The sequence below is a fragment of the Lissotriton vulgaris genome, chromosome 10, assembly GCF_964263255.1.
Source record: "Lissotriton vulgaris chromosome 10, aLisVul1.2, whole genome shotgun sequence".
Classification (NCBI taxonomy): Eukaryota; Metazoa; Chordata; class Amphibia; order Caudata; family Salamandridae; genus Lissotriton; species Lissotriton vulgaris.
In genome coordinates, this window is record NC_141698.1 from 317763830 (window position 1) to 317778881 (window position 15052).

Genomic DNA, 15052 nt, shown 5'->3' on the forward strand with positions numbered 1-15052 from the left:
GCCGCTCCCTAAATAATCCATAATCCTACACCTTGTCATACCTACTGGGCCCCCCTGTTTTAAATGAAAATAGCTTCTAATTTGTAGGTATTTGAAGAAGTTGTTTCCAGGTATTTTAAATCTCTGTTGGATTTCTTGGAATACTAGAAACCCTCCTTCCACATCCAGCAAATCTCCTAATTTCTTAACTCCTTTATCATTCCAATCCTTCATTACAGTATCCCAAAATATTTCTGTTGGCAAATCGACATTCGAGTATAATCTCAGATATCTATTATACCTTCCTAGACCTACTTTCTTCATAATAACCCTCCAAATTTTGTATACTGCCGCCAGGGTCTTGAATCTAGTATGTTTGAAATAGGCAAAATCTACCGTATTAACCAGAGCATTCTCTGCATTTTCCCCCATCAGTGCTTTATAAACATTCTCTATACCTGCGCCCTCCTCTTGATAGACGCTGCCTCCTAATAAGCCTTTGTAGTATTGCAAAACTGCCGCCCAATAATAAAATCTGAAATCTGGTGCCCCCCAACCTCCCTTCTCCCTTGGTAGTGTCAAAAATCTGTAAGCTCTACGTGTCTTCCCTTGTGCCCAAATTAAACCATTCAGTGTTGCTTCTATCTTGTTAAACCATATCACATCAAATAATAAAGGGATTGCCCTAAAAAGATACAAAAATTTGGGAAAAGTAACCATTTTAATGAAATTAATACTCCCCATTAATGTCAGGTGTAGATTATTAACCCTCTCCAAGTTTCTCTTGACCTTCCCTAGTAATGGCCCCATGTTTATCTCTACCAGTTTTCCTAGCTCAGCCGTCACCCTGACTCCCAAATATGTTGCTTCCTGGACTACTCTTGCATCTCTATAGGTAGAGAAACTATTCTGCACTATCTGTGTTTGCCCTCTATTTATTAGATATCCTGAAAACATACCAAATTTCCTTGCTTCCTGTTCAATTTCAGCCAATGCTTGCGCCGGTTCTGGAGTTATAATAGCCACATCATCTGCATAGGCAAATAATTTGTAATCTTTCTCATGCAGTGTGACCGGCATAATCTTACAGTTAGCTGCTAATCTTCTCAGGTATGGGTCCAGATAGATGGCAAACAGCAAGGGGGAGGCTGGGCACCCCTGTCTTGTCCCCCTCCCGATCTGTACCGTTTTTGAGTAGGACTTGTTGATTCTTATCCTAGCCGTAGGTTGTCTATATAATGCCTGAATTGCTACAATAAATCCCTTACCTATTCCTGCCCATTCCATCGCTTTCCATAAGTAAGCCCAAGAAACCCTGTCGAAGGCCTTCTCGGCATCTAAAAAGATCGCTGCAACAGGGTCTCCAAATGCCTCAGCTGCATCTAGGATAGTGATCATTTGCCTGGTGTGTTGGGTGGTCCCTTTACCGGGTATAAACCCATGTTGTTCTGTGGACACCATTTTCTCTATGACCTTACTCAACCTATTAGCTAGAGCCTTAGCATATATCTTCACATCAGCATTTAGTAGAGTAATTGGCCTATATGAACCCGGTTCTATTGATGGTTTATCTTTTTTTAAGATCACAATTATGTCCGCATCGGACCATGACTTTGGGACTATCCTACCACCCTGTGCTAAACCACAGATTGCCCAGAAATCTTTGCCTATGACATCCCAGAAAGTTTTATAAAACTCTACAGGTAGCTGATCCTGTCCTGTTGCTTTACCCGATGGAAGATTAGCTACTGCATCACTAATCTCCTGAAATGTTAACCTCTCGTCTAATTTATCCCTCTCTTCTATACTAAACTCTGTCTGTGGTCTTGGTGTTAAATATTCCATCCTTTCTTTCTCAATATCCCCCGTAGTTGTATCTTGTTCGTATAAAACCTCATAAAACCTCCTAAATACCTCCTGTACATCCTCCACCTTATTTACAATTGTCCCAGTGCTATCCCTAACCTCTTTTATCTCCCCTGCTGCTAACGTTTGTCTTGTTCTAATTGCCAGGAGGTGCCCAACCCTTTCGTTAAATTCGTAGCACTTTTCTTTCTTTGCTAAGTAATTCCTAGCTAACTTCTGTGCTAAAAACACGCCTGTTTCTGCTTTTTGAATTTCCAAGTCAAGTAAAATCGGTTCAAAAGGTTCCTGCTTGCTTATTGCCTCCACTAGAGCCTCTTCCAGTGTCCAGAGGATTCTAATCTCTTCTTCCGTTTTCTCCTTCTCACCTCTATTTCTTGCAATTGTATAACTTAGTGTCTCACCCCTAATACCTGCCTTGAAACAATCCCAAACCACGTCCGCCGAGGCTGAGTATCTATTAATATCCCAAAATTGTATTATCCATGCTTTCATTCGTATAATATATTCCTCATCTTTTAGCAACCCTCTTTCGAACGTCCATGTAGAGCTTGTACTTTCTTTAACTGGAGCAGTTTGAATACTTAAAACCAGGGGATTATGATCTGACACTATCCTGGGTAGTCGTTCTATTCTGGAGATACCTACAAGAGAGCTAGAAATGAAAAAATAGTCCAATCTCGCTATTGACTTATGTGGTGCAGAATAAAAGGTGCTGCCTGAGCCCATTAGATTCTTTTCCGCCCACATATCGCTTAAAGCATTATGACGGGCAAGGTTTTGTACTGATCTGCATATCTTTTTCTTTCTACCAGTGTATCTCCCCCCATTCTTCTCAAGTAGACCATTTAGACCGTTAATATTGAAGTCTCCGCAGCATATCACAGGTTCTGGCCATAATGCTAGTTCTCTATCCACCAATTCAAAAACATCAGGTTCATCGTCATTTGGGCCATACACTGAGACAATTGTATACCGTGTTGCATTTGTTTCCAGCTCGAGCATTACCCATCTCCCCTCGCTATCCTCCTTTTTCTTTTTAACTTTTGTACAGCCTTTCCTTGCCAACACTGCAACTCCCTTGCTTCTTTCTACCTGACCTGTACAGGCAAGAACATCAAAACCCATTTGATCCAGCAAGTATTTCTCATTAACGGCCACATGCGTTTCCTGTAAACAGACTACATCAATTTTCCAAAAACGCAGTAATGCCCCCAGTTTTTGTCTTTTTTCCCTATTGTTTAGACCACATATATTCAACGTAATTATCCTAATTTCCATCTAACGTTTTTTCCCTTTTCCCGACTTCTCAAGTGCTCATGCCCATGCCCAGTGCTTCCATCATTTCCTCCCATCATAATGACTTTTACCAAACTGTACTGTATTATTAAACCAAAGAACAACCGTGCCCCCCCACCTCCCTCCCCTTGTGTAGCCCCCCTCCCCTGCAGCTGCCCCACCCCCCCTATGACAGGCAAATAGGTCACTCCTGACCTATGCGTGTCCACTGTGCATTGCAGCGTCGCCCCCCTCTCCTCCCCTGCCAAATCAAAAGAACCTACTCCTGATAAATCCTATTGCCACGGACCTTACATGGCTTCTTTTCTCCCGCTCCCCCCCTTTTGCTAGTACATCCCCTTGATACTATCTTCTAGCTCCCCCTTTTTCTTTTAGCTCTTTTAGCTCTTCTAAATATTCTCCAGCTTTAATTTCTGAGAAAAACATTCTGACTCTGCCACCAACAATGATTTTTAGCTTTGCCGGGAACATCAAATATGCCTCGGCGCCTTGGCTCTGAAATGCTGATATTAATTGTCTGAGCCTCCACCGCCTCTCCACCGTAACATGGCAAAAGTCAGGTCTTGCAAAGAATGTTTTACCGTCCACCGTCTTCTTAGAGTCAGGCCTGGCTTTATCCATCAACTCTTGTCTCGCCAGGAAATTACCGAAGAATACTAACATTGCCCTTGGAAGTACACCCTCGCCTCTTTTTTTCCCCCTTGTCGTGAGCGGAAACCTGTGTGCTCTCTGCACCTCTTGTTCCCATTGCCATGGTGTCTCTGGAAAGGCACCCTTTAATAGCTTAATGACGAAGCCTCTGGGGTCTTGCCCCTCTGCCCCTTCCTCTATTCCAAGGAGTCTGGCATTATTGCGCCTCTGGCGATTCTCCAAATCCTCCACCTTCCACTGTAGGTCCTCCATTATCTTCGCCTGCTCTTCTCTGCTTGACTGCCAGTCCGTCACTTCCTCCTCTATCTTGCCAGTCCTCTCTTCGATTTCGGTGACTCTTTCATCCACTTCCTCGCATTTTTTGTTTATTTTCCTGATAGAGGCTTGGATTTTTTTGGTGTCATGCCTGGCTCTTCTACTCTCGGTTCTGGCTTCCATTTGAATTTGCTTTAAAGTTGCAAATATCATGTCTAGTTTCCCGACCTCAGCTTGGGATTCTTGCCCGTCTTCTTTGTAAAGATTGGAGGTAGCGGAGTAGTCCCAGATCAGTTTTTTGTTAGTGTTCTTATGCAGGCTTATAGGAGAGCCTACTTTCCTGCCTGTCAGCTTGCGTTTCTTTTGTGTTCCTCTCCCTTTGGAGCTCTCTGTATCTCCAGAGCTAGAGCATAAGTCTTCTGATTCCCTCTCATCTTCACTACTAGTTATAGTAGAGTCTGACTCTTCTGGAACTGAAAAAAATCTATCCCCCTCAGCTCCCTCAGCACTCTCTGCACCCTCTGTGCAATCAGTGACAAGCTGTTCCTTTTGCCCTTGCCGTACACTAGAACTTGTAGCGAGGTCTTTATGTGCATTATTCCCATCTTGAGCTTGTTTTTCTAAGATTCCAGCCTCCACCTCCCGTATCGCTTCTAGCAAAGGGTCTGTTCTCAGTGTCTCTGCAGTTTCACCCCCCTCCGCCGCTCTCACCTCACTCTCCTCGTTGATATGCTCTGCTTCCCCTCCGGCAAAAGTTGATGCGTTCGCCGCTTGTTGCTCCGCGGGAAGCGTGGGCTCTGTGCGTGCAGTTTGTTCTGGTTGCCTAGTAACGTTTTTGCTTGCGTCCTCGAGGACGCCGTTTCCAGGCCCGGCTGCCGGAAAGTTTTCTGTGGCCAGGTCTGCCGCTGTGCCTTCCATAGAAACCGCCGTGGGTGCTTTGCTGCTGCTGCTGAAGATCTCTATCACGGAAGGCTGTCTGAAGGTGAGGTCGCCTTTCCTTTTCACCGTAGCGGTTCTTCCCGCTTGACTGGCTTGGCCGGTTGGAATGCTATTACCGCCGCTGCGGGTGTCAGCGCTTAGTTTAGCCTCCTTGTCTTTGTCTTTCTCGGCTTTCTCAGCAGCGGCTCTTTCACTCTTCTCAATTTTCCTTTGCTGAGCCTTGGAAGCCGTTGATATCGTGGGTGTAGAGCGTTTGTTGGGGGGGGGCATTTTAGTTTTAGGAATTGTACCAGTTCTGCCTGGTTCATTTTGACATGTCTCTCTGGCTGAACCGAAACTCGAAGCCTGTTTGTCCTTTGCGCGATTTGCCATTTCTATACCAATAGCTTTTCGTAATGCCAAAACTGATAATTTCAGTTGACAAAAAGCTTGTTTCAGGCTATGATATGTGCCACTTTGTCCCTCGAGTTTAAACCAACAAATCCTTCGTAGCATACTGCCTCTCTATAGCCGATCAGGTGCCTGGTCCATCCATAGGTCGGAGAGGGTCTAGATGCGACTTGCACCTACAATGCTACAGCGGCCATCTTGCCTCTACTCTGCCGTGATAATTCAAATGTAATGTACAACAAGAAGTAGCAGTCAAAATTGCTGTGTTTCCTTCTCTTCCTTTATATATATTCAGGTATATAACCAATCAAATGTCAGGTAATAAAAGTAGAAAATGAAAGTAACATTTTCATTGGTTGTCAATTCCAACACTTTAGATGTGTTTTGTGAAGTAATTTACCTCACGGTATTTAGAGAGGTCTACAGGCTTAATGGCTAAATGGAATTTCAATCAAATTTGTGAAAATGAAAGGGATTGTTATGTAGTATGAGCTAATGTATATTTGGTAAGAGTGTCTCCAGTTGTTTTTCTGTGAATTACTTTCCCACCTTTTTTATTGGACCGCTTCCCGGTATGCGTCCCGGTCCGCGAACTAGCAGCGTTACGGGAGTCCACCATTTTGTGTTTCGGTCGAATCAAGATACAAGATGGAGGGCAAATAATGTTCAGAATGGGTAGAAGGGGGCACGGTAGATGTATCTTGACCCCCTAGGTTTTCTGAGGGTGGCTGAGGAGGACCATATGTTCGGGGAAAAAACATTTTTTTTTTAAATTTTGCGCGGTTAGCTTCCAGTTCGCGTACCGGGTAGCGCTCCGGGGAGCGTAGTTTGTTGAAAATTAGAGAAAAAAGTTAGAGAAAAATAATAGTTGTGAGTGATCAGATGTAGGGTAGCTCTGAGAAGAGCTTTTGGGTTTATGGTACATTTTGGTACTTATAAGTAGGTACCAATGCACAGTCTTAAATTCAAAATGAAAATTCTGTTGCCCTCATCTGAGAAGTGAACTCCATCTCCTCTGTAGATATCTTGCATGTAGTAACGCAAGTTATTGTTGTACATGGAGCCCATTCCATGGTCTCTCATGTAAGCTGAAACAGATTTGTTTACATGCTTCCTCGACTTCTCAATTTGTGGACAAAATTGGTTGGACCACCTCCATTTCTGTCTTTGGCATATATTGGAATATGCCAAGGCAGTTTGAGGAAAAAGTGCCATTAATTGCTCAAAGGTGTCCCTTAAAAGCATTTCCAGACCTACCCCAGTCAAAGTGCCCAAATCATTACCTCCACAGTGCACAATTAACAGGTCAGGTTTTGGCAAATGCATAAAGGTTTTCACCAATGGTATCAATTGGTGACATTTTAATCCTCTTTGGCCCAACCACTTAATTTCCACATCTTGTAAATTGAGGTTAGGTACATTTCTGCTCTCAGCATACCTTTGAGCCCAGTAGATGTAACTATGTCCAACAATCCAGACATTAAACATGGTGAGAGAAGGTTGGGCTGCAGTCAGATGAAGTGTGGTAATGAAAGGGCAGTTGAAACAGTAGGAGTTTGTAAAGAAAAAAAACTGTGGATTTCCAGTGCTAATGATTCATTAGCAGTGATTGGTGCATTTCCATTTCTGAAAACAGAAAGTTAGGGTGCATGGATGTGTTCTTTGAAAGATGTAATTTGAATGGTCAAGGAAAAAACATTTAATGAAAGATTGCACTGGATACGCAGGTGCACTGAGAGTTCAGAGTTCAATTGAAACATTGTTGTGTGAACTTGCAAACATGAGAGGTCTTTCAGGAGGTGGTTGCTAAGCAAAAAAGGCAGATTGGGCAGAGGGGGGAAGGGTTTTGATTTGAAAAAAGTGAGGGAAGAGTTATGATTGGCTAATATGAGAGATATGTGTAATGAATATCAGCATTTCTGTGCTTTCTATAGCTGCAGCCTCTGGAGTGCATCCTCTTTGTTCTGCTGAAGACAATTTGGAGTATTTCTGAGACTGTTTTGAAACTCAAAAAGTATTTGCTAAGGTGAGAAAAGATTTATTTAATTTAGATAGAGAATAGTATGATTTAAGGAGAAAATGATGAAGAAAGCTGTGTTTTTAAAATGTGGCTCTGTCTCAAGTGATATACAAATAGATTTTGTTTCTTTGAGAAATTGTAATTGCATATTCTGTGTAGCAATCTGGCATGCAGTAACACAAGTTATTGTTGTACATGGAGCCCATTCCATGGTCTCTCATGTAAGCTGAAACAGATATGTTGTGTTTAAAAACGATTTTTGAAAACAATTACATTTCTGGATATGTTCTGCTAGAGCTTCATAGGTTGTTTGGGCCATATTTATAAGGCATTTGAGTGTCTCTGATGTTATTGTTCCCATTTTAATTGAAGAGCTTTCTTCATGGGGCTAGTTTCTTGTAAATGCGCTCCCACCTGTGCTTGGTAAATTTAGATTTTGATTATGGGAGTTACATAGCCATGTTAAAAATGTCCCAAAAATGGTGCAAGGGCATTCAAAAAAACGCTTTCATGTGTCTTAAGGACATTTTTAGTCATTTCCTCTTGAATGTAGGTATACAATTGATTTATATGCTGTGTTTAAAAACGATTTTTTGAAATCAATTACATTTCTGGATATGTACTGCTAGAGCTTCATAGGTTGTTTGGGTCATATTTATAAGGCATTTGAGTGTCTATGATGTTATATTTCCCTTTTTAAATGGAAAGCGTTCTTCATGGGGCAAGTTTCTTGTAAATACCCTCCCACCTGTGCTTGGCAAATTTAGATTTTGATTATGGGAGTTACATAGCCATGTTAAAAATGTCCCAAAAATGGTGCAAGGGCATTCAAAAAAACGCTTTCATGTGTCTTAAGGACATTTTCAGTCATTTCCTCTTGAATGTAGGTATACAATTGATTTATATGTTGTGTTCAAAAACGTTTTTTGAAATCAATTACATTTCTGGATATGTACTGCTAGAGCTTTATAGGTTGTTTGGAGCATATTTAAAAGGCATTTTCAGTCATTTCCAACTGAATGTAGGTATACAATTGATTTATATGTTGTGTTTAAAAACGATTTTTTTAAATCAATTACATTTCTGGATATGTACTGCTAGAGCTTCATAGGTTGTTTGGGCCATATTTATAAGGCATTTGAGTGTCTATGATGTTATTTTTCCCTTTTTAAATTGAAAGCGTTCTTCATGGGGCAAGTTTCTTGTAAATACGCTCCCACCTGTGCTTGGCAAATTTAGATTTTGATTATGGGAGTTACATAGCCATGTTAAAAATGTCCCAAAAATGGTGCAAGGGCATTCAAAAAAACGCTTTCATGTGTCTTAAGGACATTTTCAGTCATTTCCTCTTGAATGTAGGTATACAATTGATTTATATGTTGTGTTCAAAAACGTTTTTTGAAATCAATTACATTTCTGGATATGTACTGCTAGAGCTTTATAGGTTGTTTGGAGCATATTTAAAAGGCATTTGAGTGTCTATGATGTTATTTTTTCCATTTTAATTGAAGAGCTTTCTCCATGGGGCAACTTTCTTGTAAATACGCTCCCACCTGTGCTTGGCAAATTTTGTTTTTGATTATGGAAGTTACATGGCCATGTTAAAAATGACCCAAAGATGGTGCAAGGGCAATCAAAAAAAACGCTTTTATGTGTCTCAAGGACATTTTCAGTCATTTCATCTTGAATGTAGGTATACAATTGATTTATATGTTGTGTTCAAAAACTTTTTTTGAAAACAATTACATTTCTGGATATGTACTGCTAGAGCTTCATAGGTTGTTTGGAGCATATTTAAAAGGCATTTGAGTGTCTATGATGTTATTTTTCCCATTTAAATTGAAGAGCTTTCTGCATGGGGCAAGTTTCTTGTAAATATGCTCCCACCTGTGCTTGGCAAATTTAGATTTTGATTATGGGAGTTACATAGCCATGTCCCAAAAATGGTGCAAGGGCAATAAAAAAAAAACACTTTCATGTGTATTAAGGACATTTTAAGTCAATGAGGAAACACAGGTGATGTAATTCTGAAATGAGGAAAAGAAACTCCACATTTTTCAATTACATCACTAGTGTTTCCTAAGTTTATGAATGACATTGTGCAGATGAAGTTTAGGTCTGACCACAGATTCAAAAGAGGTCTGCCCTTTGTTCAAGAGTGAAGTGGACATGACTTACTTCATTGGTAGGCCTTCACATGTATTATCTCCTTTGTTTTCTTCAACAAGCGAAAATCTCATCTGCAACCGTGTGTTGGCCTCACCTCAAACAAACAAAACAGGTGATGGACCGAATGTGGATCAATGTCACACATTCACCCCAGTCCAAAGATCTGGGCCCAAACAAACCTCTAGATAGGCCACACCTTATCGTCATCCTGAATCAATCATTTAAAATGTTAGGGAGAGATTTATGATAGGTGTATGCCTGTTTTGTACCACTGTGCGTCACTTTTGTGACGCAGTGGTGGTGCAAAAGATTTGCTATGTTAAATAATAAGTAGGGCGTTAAGTTTTTGATGACTGTTATTCATTTACTGTTTGGTAATAGTGGTTAATAACATTTTTTATTATATTTTTCCACAGATTCAACTGCAGATCATTTCAAAATTTTAAAAATGCCAACTAAGAATCGAATTAGAAAGGCTAGAAAACGTCAAAGACAGCAGGATCATCTATTATTGCAGCAGTCCTCTCCCAAAAAAACTTGTGAAATCACCAAGAAAGCTCCGGGTAAGAGCACGAAATCATTCATAAGAAATATTTGTAGTAAAAAAAGTATTTCAACAAAAAATGTTTCAGTCCAGAAAAAGAGAAGCAATTTAAATGGAAAGGAAAGACCAATCAAAAATGTTACTGCTAGAGCAAGAGATAACTCTGTGCATGATAGTAGAAGGAAACAACAGTTTAGGGACATTCGAAAACGAATGTTCCGCAACAGGATAATAGTAAATTTATTAAAAAATATTAAGAAAGGCCAACAGAAAGTGGCATTTTATAAGAAAAAGAAAAATGTAGAGAAAATTATTGATCATGCTTTCGAAATTAAGCGAAAGTTGTTTATTTTGGTAATCAATAGAATTAGGACACTAAACAAGGTAATTTCTGATTTCAAATCAAATAGTAGATGGAAGAGAGTAGTTAATCGTAGTAACTTTTGTGAAGTTTTTTCCGGAGAATGGATGCATAGTTCAAGTTGTGAGGCATTTTTTAATGAGGAGAGTTATTTTCAGGATAATGATTTGGTGTTTGCAGTTGACACCAGTGGTCGAGCTTATGAAGTGAAGGATGGTTGTCCAGTTGAAAAATAAAAACTTGTGACAACAGAGATAGAAGAGGTTTTAGGTAATGAGGTTTTAGAAAGACGTCCTAAAGGTCCTGTGTACATTTGGAAGTGTAGTTCTATTTGCAGTGTGCGACAGGATTCCATCAATTTGCTTTGTGATTTTGTACGGACATTTAATAAGAAAAGTTTGAAGCAGAAAATGAAGTTGTTGCAATAATTAGATCCTTGCAGAGTGAGACAAATGACAGGTTTGCATGGTCATTCACTGGCTTGTCCTTCCAGGAGAGTATGCCAGAGTGTTTTTCATCATTTCAGGATGCTAGCAGTGCATCATAATAAAGTGAGGAAATTAGTGAGAATGTTGTATCATGCTAAGAGTCCAGCAATTATGCTTAAACAATTATGTGCTGCTCTTTTGCATGGTTCTGAAATAGATGTCAAGAATATTTGTGAAGAAATTGAGTTTTGTTACTTTGGAAGTAAAGATGAGAATGTTCAAATTGACCCAGAAGTAGAGGGTAATGTTGAAGATAATGTACAGGTTTCCAGTACAGATAAATTTCAGAAGGAAATTGCCACGTTTCAGATGAAATCAAGTGAGAGGCCTAATTTCACTTGTGTGTGTTGTCGACGCACTTATTACAAGAATCAGATTAAGTTAGTGGATTTAATTGCAAAAAGTGAAAGGGAAAATAATAGTGAATGGAAGGATTTTGCCACATACTTGATGGTAGAAAATTATTTTGATTTGGGATCGGATCAACGTGTGTGTACTTATTGTTGTAACAAATTAAACCAAAACCAGATGCCTGCTAGGGCGGTTCATAATAATCTGGAATTGGTTGAGATTCCTTCTGAATTGAAGGATTTAAATACTTATGAATCTATTTTGATTCAAAGTATCCATCCCTTTCAGGCTATTGTAAGAATGGAGCCAAAGACAGGGAAGTTGCCTCCATCAGATTTACAGAGAGGATTAAAGGGAAGAGTTATTTATTTGCCTCTAGATTTGAACAAAAACATTAACACAATTGGAGTAGAAAAAGTGGAAGAGGAACCTCTGGTTATCTTGGTTAATGGGGTTCCGACAAAGAATAAGAAAATATGGCAAGATTTAGTGGATGTTAGGAAAGTCAAAAAGGCAACATTGTATTTGAAGAAAAATAATAAGTACTATAAGAATGTATATGTTGCAGAAGAGGAAGTAAGTGATGAAGAGGATAGCGATTTGTGTGCTGGCCAAATTGAGAAAGTAGAGGCCTCTAAAAGTGAAGAAATATATGAACATTATAGTGTTCATCCTTTGCATTCCAAGGAAGTCATGGGGAATGCTATTGAGTTGTTTCAAATGAAACAAGCCAAAGGGAGTCCCATTAGTGTTTGGGAGGAAAGTTTGGAAGCTCGGTGTTTCCCACAGCTATTTCCAACAGGTCAAGGAGGAAGATATGATGAGCGACCTCATCAAATTCCTGCGTCTGAATACCGGACTTTACGATTGTATGCAGAAGATCCTAGGTTTCGTCAATGCATTCCCTATTTGTTTCATCTCCTGTTTGAAAGCGATCTGTCTGGACTGTCATATGCAGTGAACCACATCTTAAAAAGTGGTATACAGATGCGAAACATCTCGGCAAGTGACTTTATGCATAAAGTCAATGTCCAAGACAGTATTTTGGATTCTCACCTAATTAATCTCATGGCGTGTCAGCGTGGTACTAATGAGTACTGGTACCGTCGTCATGGTGATTTAAAATGTATGCTGAGGAACTTAGGAACTCCGACATGGTTCCTTACTCTCAGCTGTGCCGAGTATGGCTCGGAAGACTTACTTGAATTTCTACGAGAGGCAAATGGAAACATTGAAAACATTGAATTCAAGACACCCGGAGAACTGTGCTCTTTGGATCCAGTGAATGTATGCAGGTACTTCAATCATAGATTTGAAGCTATGATGTCTTTCATCACGAATAAGAAGAATCCACCTCTTGGAGAGGTGTTGGATTTCTTCTGGAGAAAGGAGTACCAAGCAAGAGGTGCTCCTCATATACATATGTTGCTGTGGATCAAGGATGCACCTAAATTTGGAACAGATCCGGATGACTTAGTGATGATTTTCATAGAACAGTATTCTACGTGTGCTGTTCCAAACGCAACGGAGAAGAAAAGCCTAAGAGAACAAGTTCTACGTTTCCAAAGCCATCGTTGTGGAAAGTACTGTCGTCGTAAATTCAGAAACAAGGACAAGTTCTACACCAAATGTCGTTTCAACTTTCCACGACCAGTGATTTCTAAAGGAAGAGTGAACAGTTTGATGTCTTCTCTGCGACATAATGTGACGAGGAAATCACCCAAAAATACATACAGTTTGAAAAGGAACGAAGAGTCCAAGTACATCAACGACTACAACCCAGTGATTTTGTCCATGTGGAATGCTAACATGGATATACAGTTTGTGGCTGACAACTGTATGGCTGTGGCTCGGTATGTGACATCTTACATCACCAAAAAAGAAAAGACAGAATTGAAGGATATGTGGGAGGACATTTCCCATGAAAAGAGCCTCAGCAAGAAGTTGTACAGTTTCAGTCTGAAGATGTTGTCGCATCGAGAAATTGGAGCTTACGAATGTTCTGACCGGTTGTCTTCAGCAAGTCTTTATTCTAAATCCAGGAGTATCGTTTGGGCGAGTCTTGGTCTTGCTGCAACGTGTAATTGAGTTCTGAAACCTGTGCGGGAAATTGAGCATTTGGCGGAAAAGGAGCCAAACAGTACCGACATTTTGAAGACCAACATGTTGGATACATATTATCCAAATCGAAGCACTCACCTCGAGAATGTTTGTTTGTATGAGGTTCTACAAAATTACATATTCAAGAGGAACATCAAAGAAGATATTGAGAAAGGAGTGTATGCTGTAATTGGAAGTGAGGGATGTCTGGTGAAGCAAAGAAAATGCCACTTGGTAAACCATCGAAAATTGAGTGGCGAATCTCCAGAAAAAAAGGAGTTTTTCTATTTAGCCCTTTTGCAACTGTTCAAGCCTTGGCGTGCAGAAGAGGAACTGCTTGGAGATTTCCTCTGTTACGAAGACTCTTTCACTGCCGCCAAGGAGACCATAGAATGTCCTGCTTTTCCAAAATATCAAGAAATGTTGCCCTTGGAAATTGAGCAGGAAGCAACGATTGCAGCCGAGATTGCCAGAGACAGTTCTCAGGACAGTCAGAGTTCTGTTTCATTGAGTCAGGATCCACTAGGAGAACCTGTTATCGAAAATGAAGCTGCCACTGCTATGAATAAAGTGGAAAGAGCCATGGCACATGCTCAGGAGGATGCGGTTAACTTAGAAGACTTGGAAAGACAACTCAACGTTGAGCAGAGGAAAATATATGACGAAGTTACCAAGCAAATTGATCATGGATTAAGTCATGAGAAGAAATAGTGCTCATGTACGTCGTTGAAGCCTGTCCGACTGTACGTGAGTGGAGAAGCGGGAACTGGAAAAAGTTTCCTCATTAAAGCAATTTCATGTTATCTGCAGAAAAGGACTGAGTCATCGCTGTCTTGTGTTGTCACCGCTCCAACTGGACTGGCAGCACATAACATTAAAGGTATTACTTTGCATCGTCTACTAATGCTGCCAGTGGAGCATGACAACAAATTACAATACCACAAGTTATCTGGAGATGCTTGTTGTGAAGTTTCAAGAGTATTGAGGAAAATGAAACTTCTTATCATTGACGAAGTAAGCATGGTATCCAATGTCATGCTTGCCTTTGTGCATTTGAGAATGCAAGAAGTTCTTAAAACTGAGTATGATGTGTTATTTGGTGGCAAACACATCATTGTTTTCGGAGATCTTCTGCAGCTTACACCAGTGAAAGGACAACCTGTGTTCAAAATGCTCACACATGAAGATACCAGGAAGTGCCTAGGGAGCATTGGCAACGTCAATATATGGTTAAATTTCAATTATGCAGAACTACATGAAAATATGCGTCAGGCGAAGGATGAAGATTACAAGAATATTCTACAAGATGTTAGAATTGGAAAAGTGACTGAGCGTGGGAAAGAAGCTTTACATGCACGATTACTGTCAAATTTATATCCAGAACAAGACGCTGTGCCTGAGAATATTTTTCAGAAAATTACTGAGAAGAAATCCGGAATATGTTGGATGCCAACTCTTGCAGAATGTGCCATCTTCAACAACAAAATGTTGAATTTAGAAAAGCAAGAGATTGTGAAACTGGAAGCTATTGACAGAATAGAGCATATGGGATCAACAATTATTTTGTCTGAGAATTTGAAATCTAAATTGGATGCATTAGAGAAGTCTATATCTAAAACTGCAGGTTTTGAAAAGACTTTGAA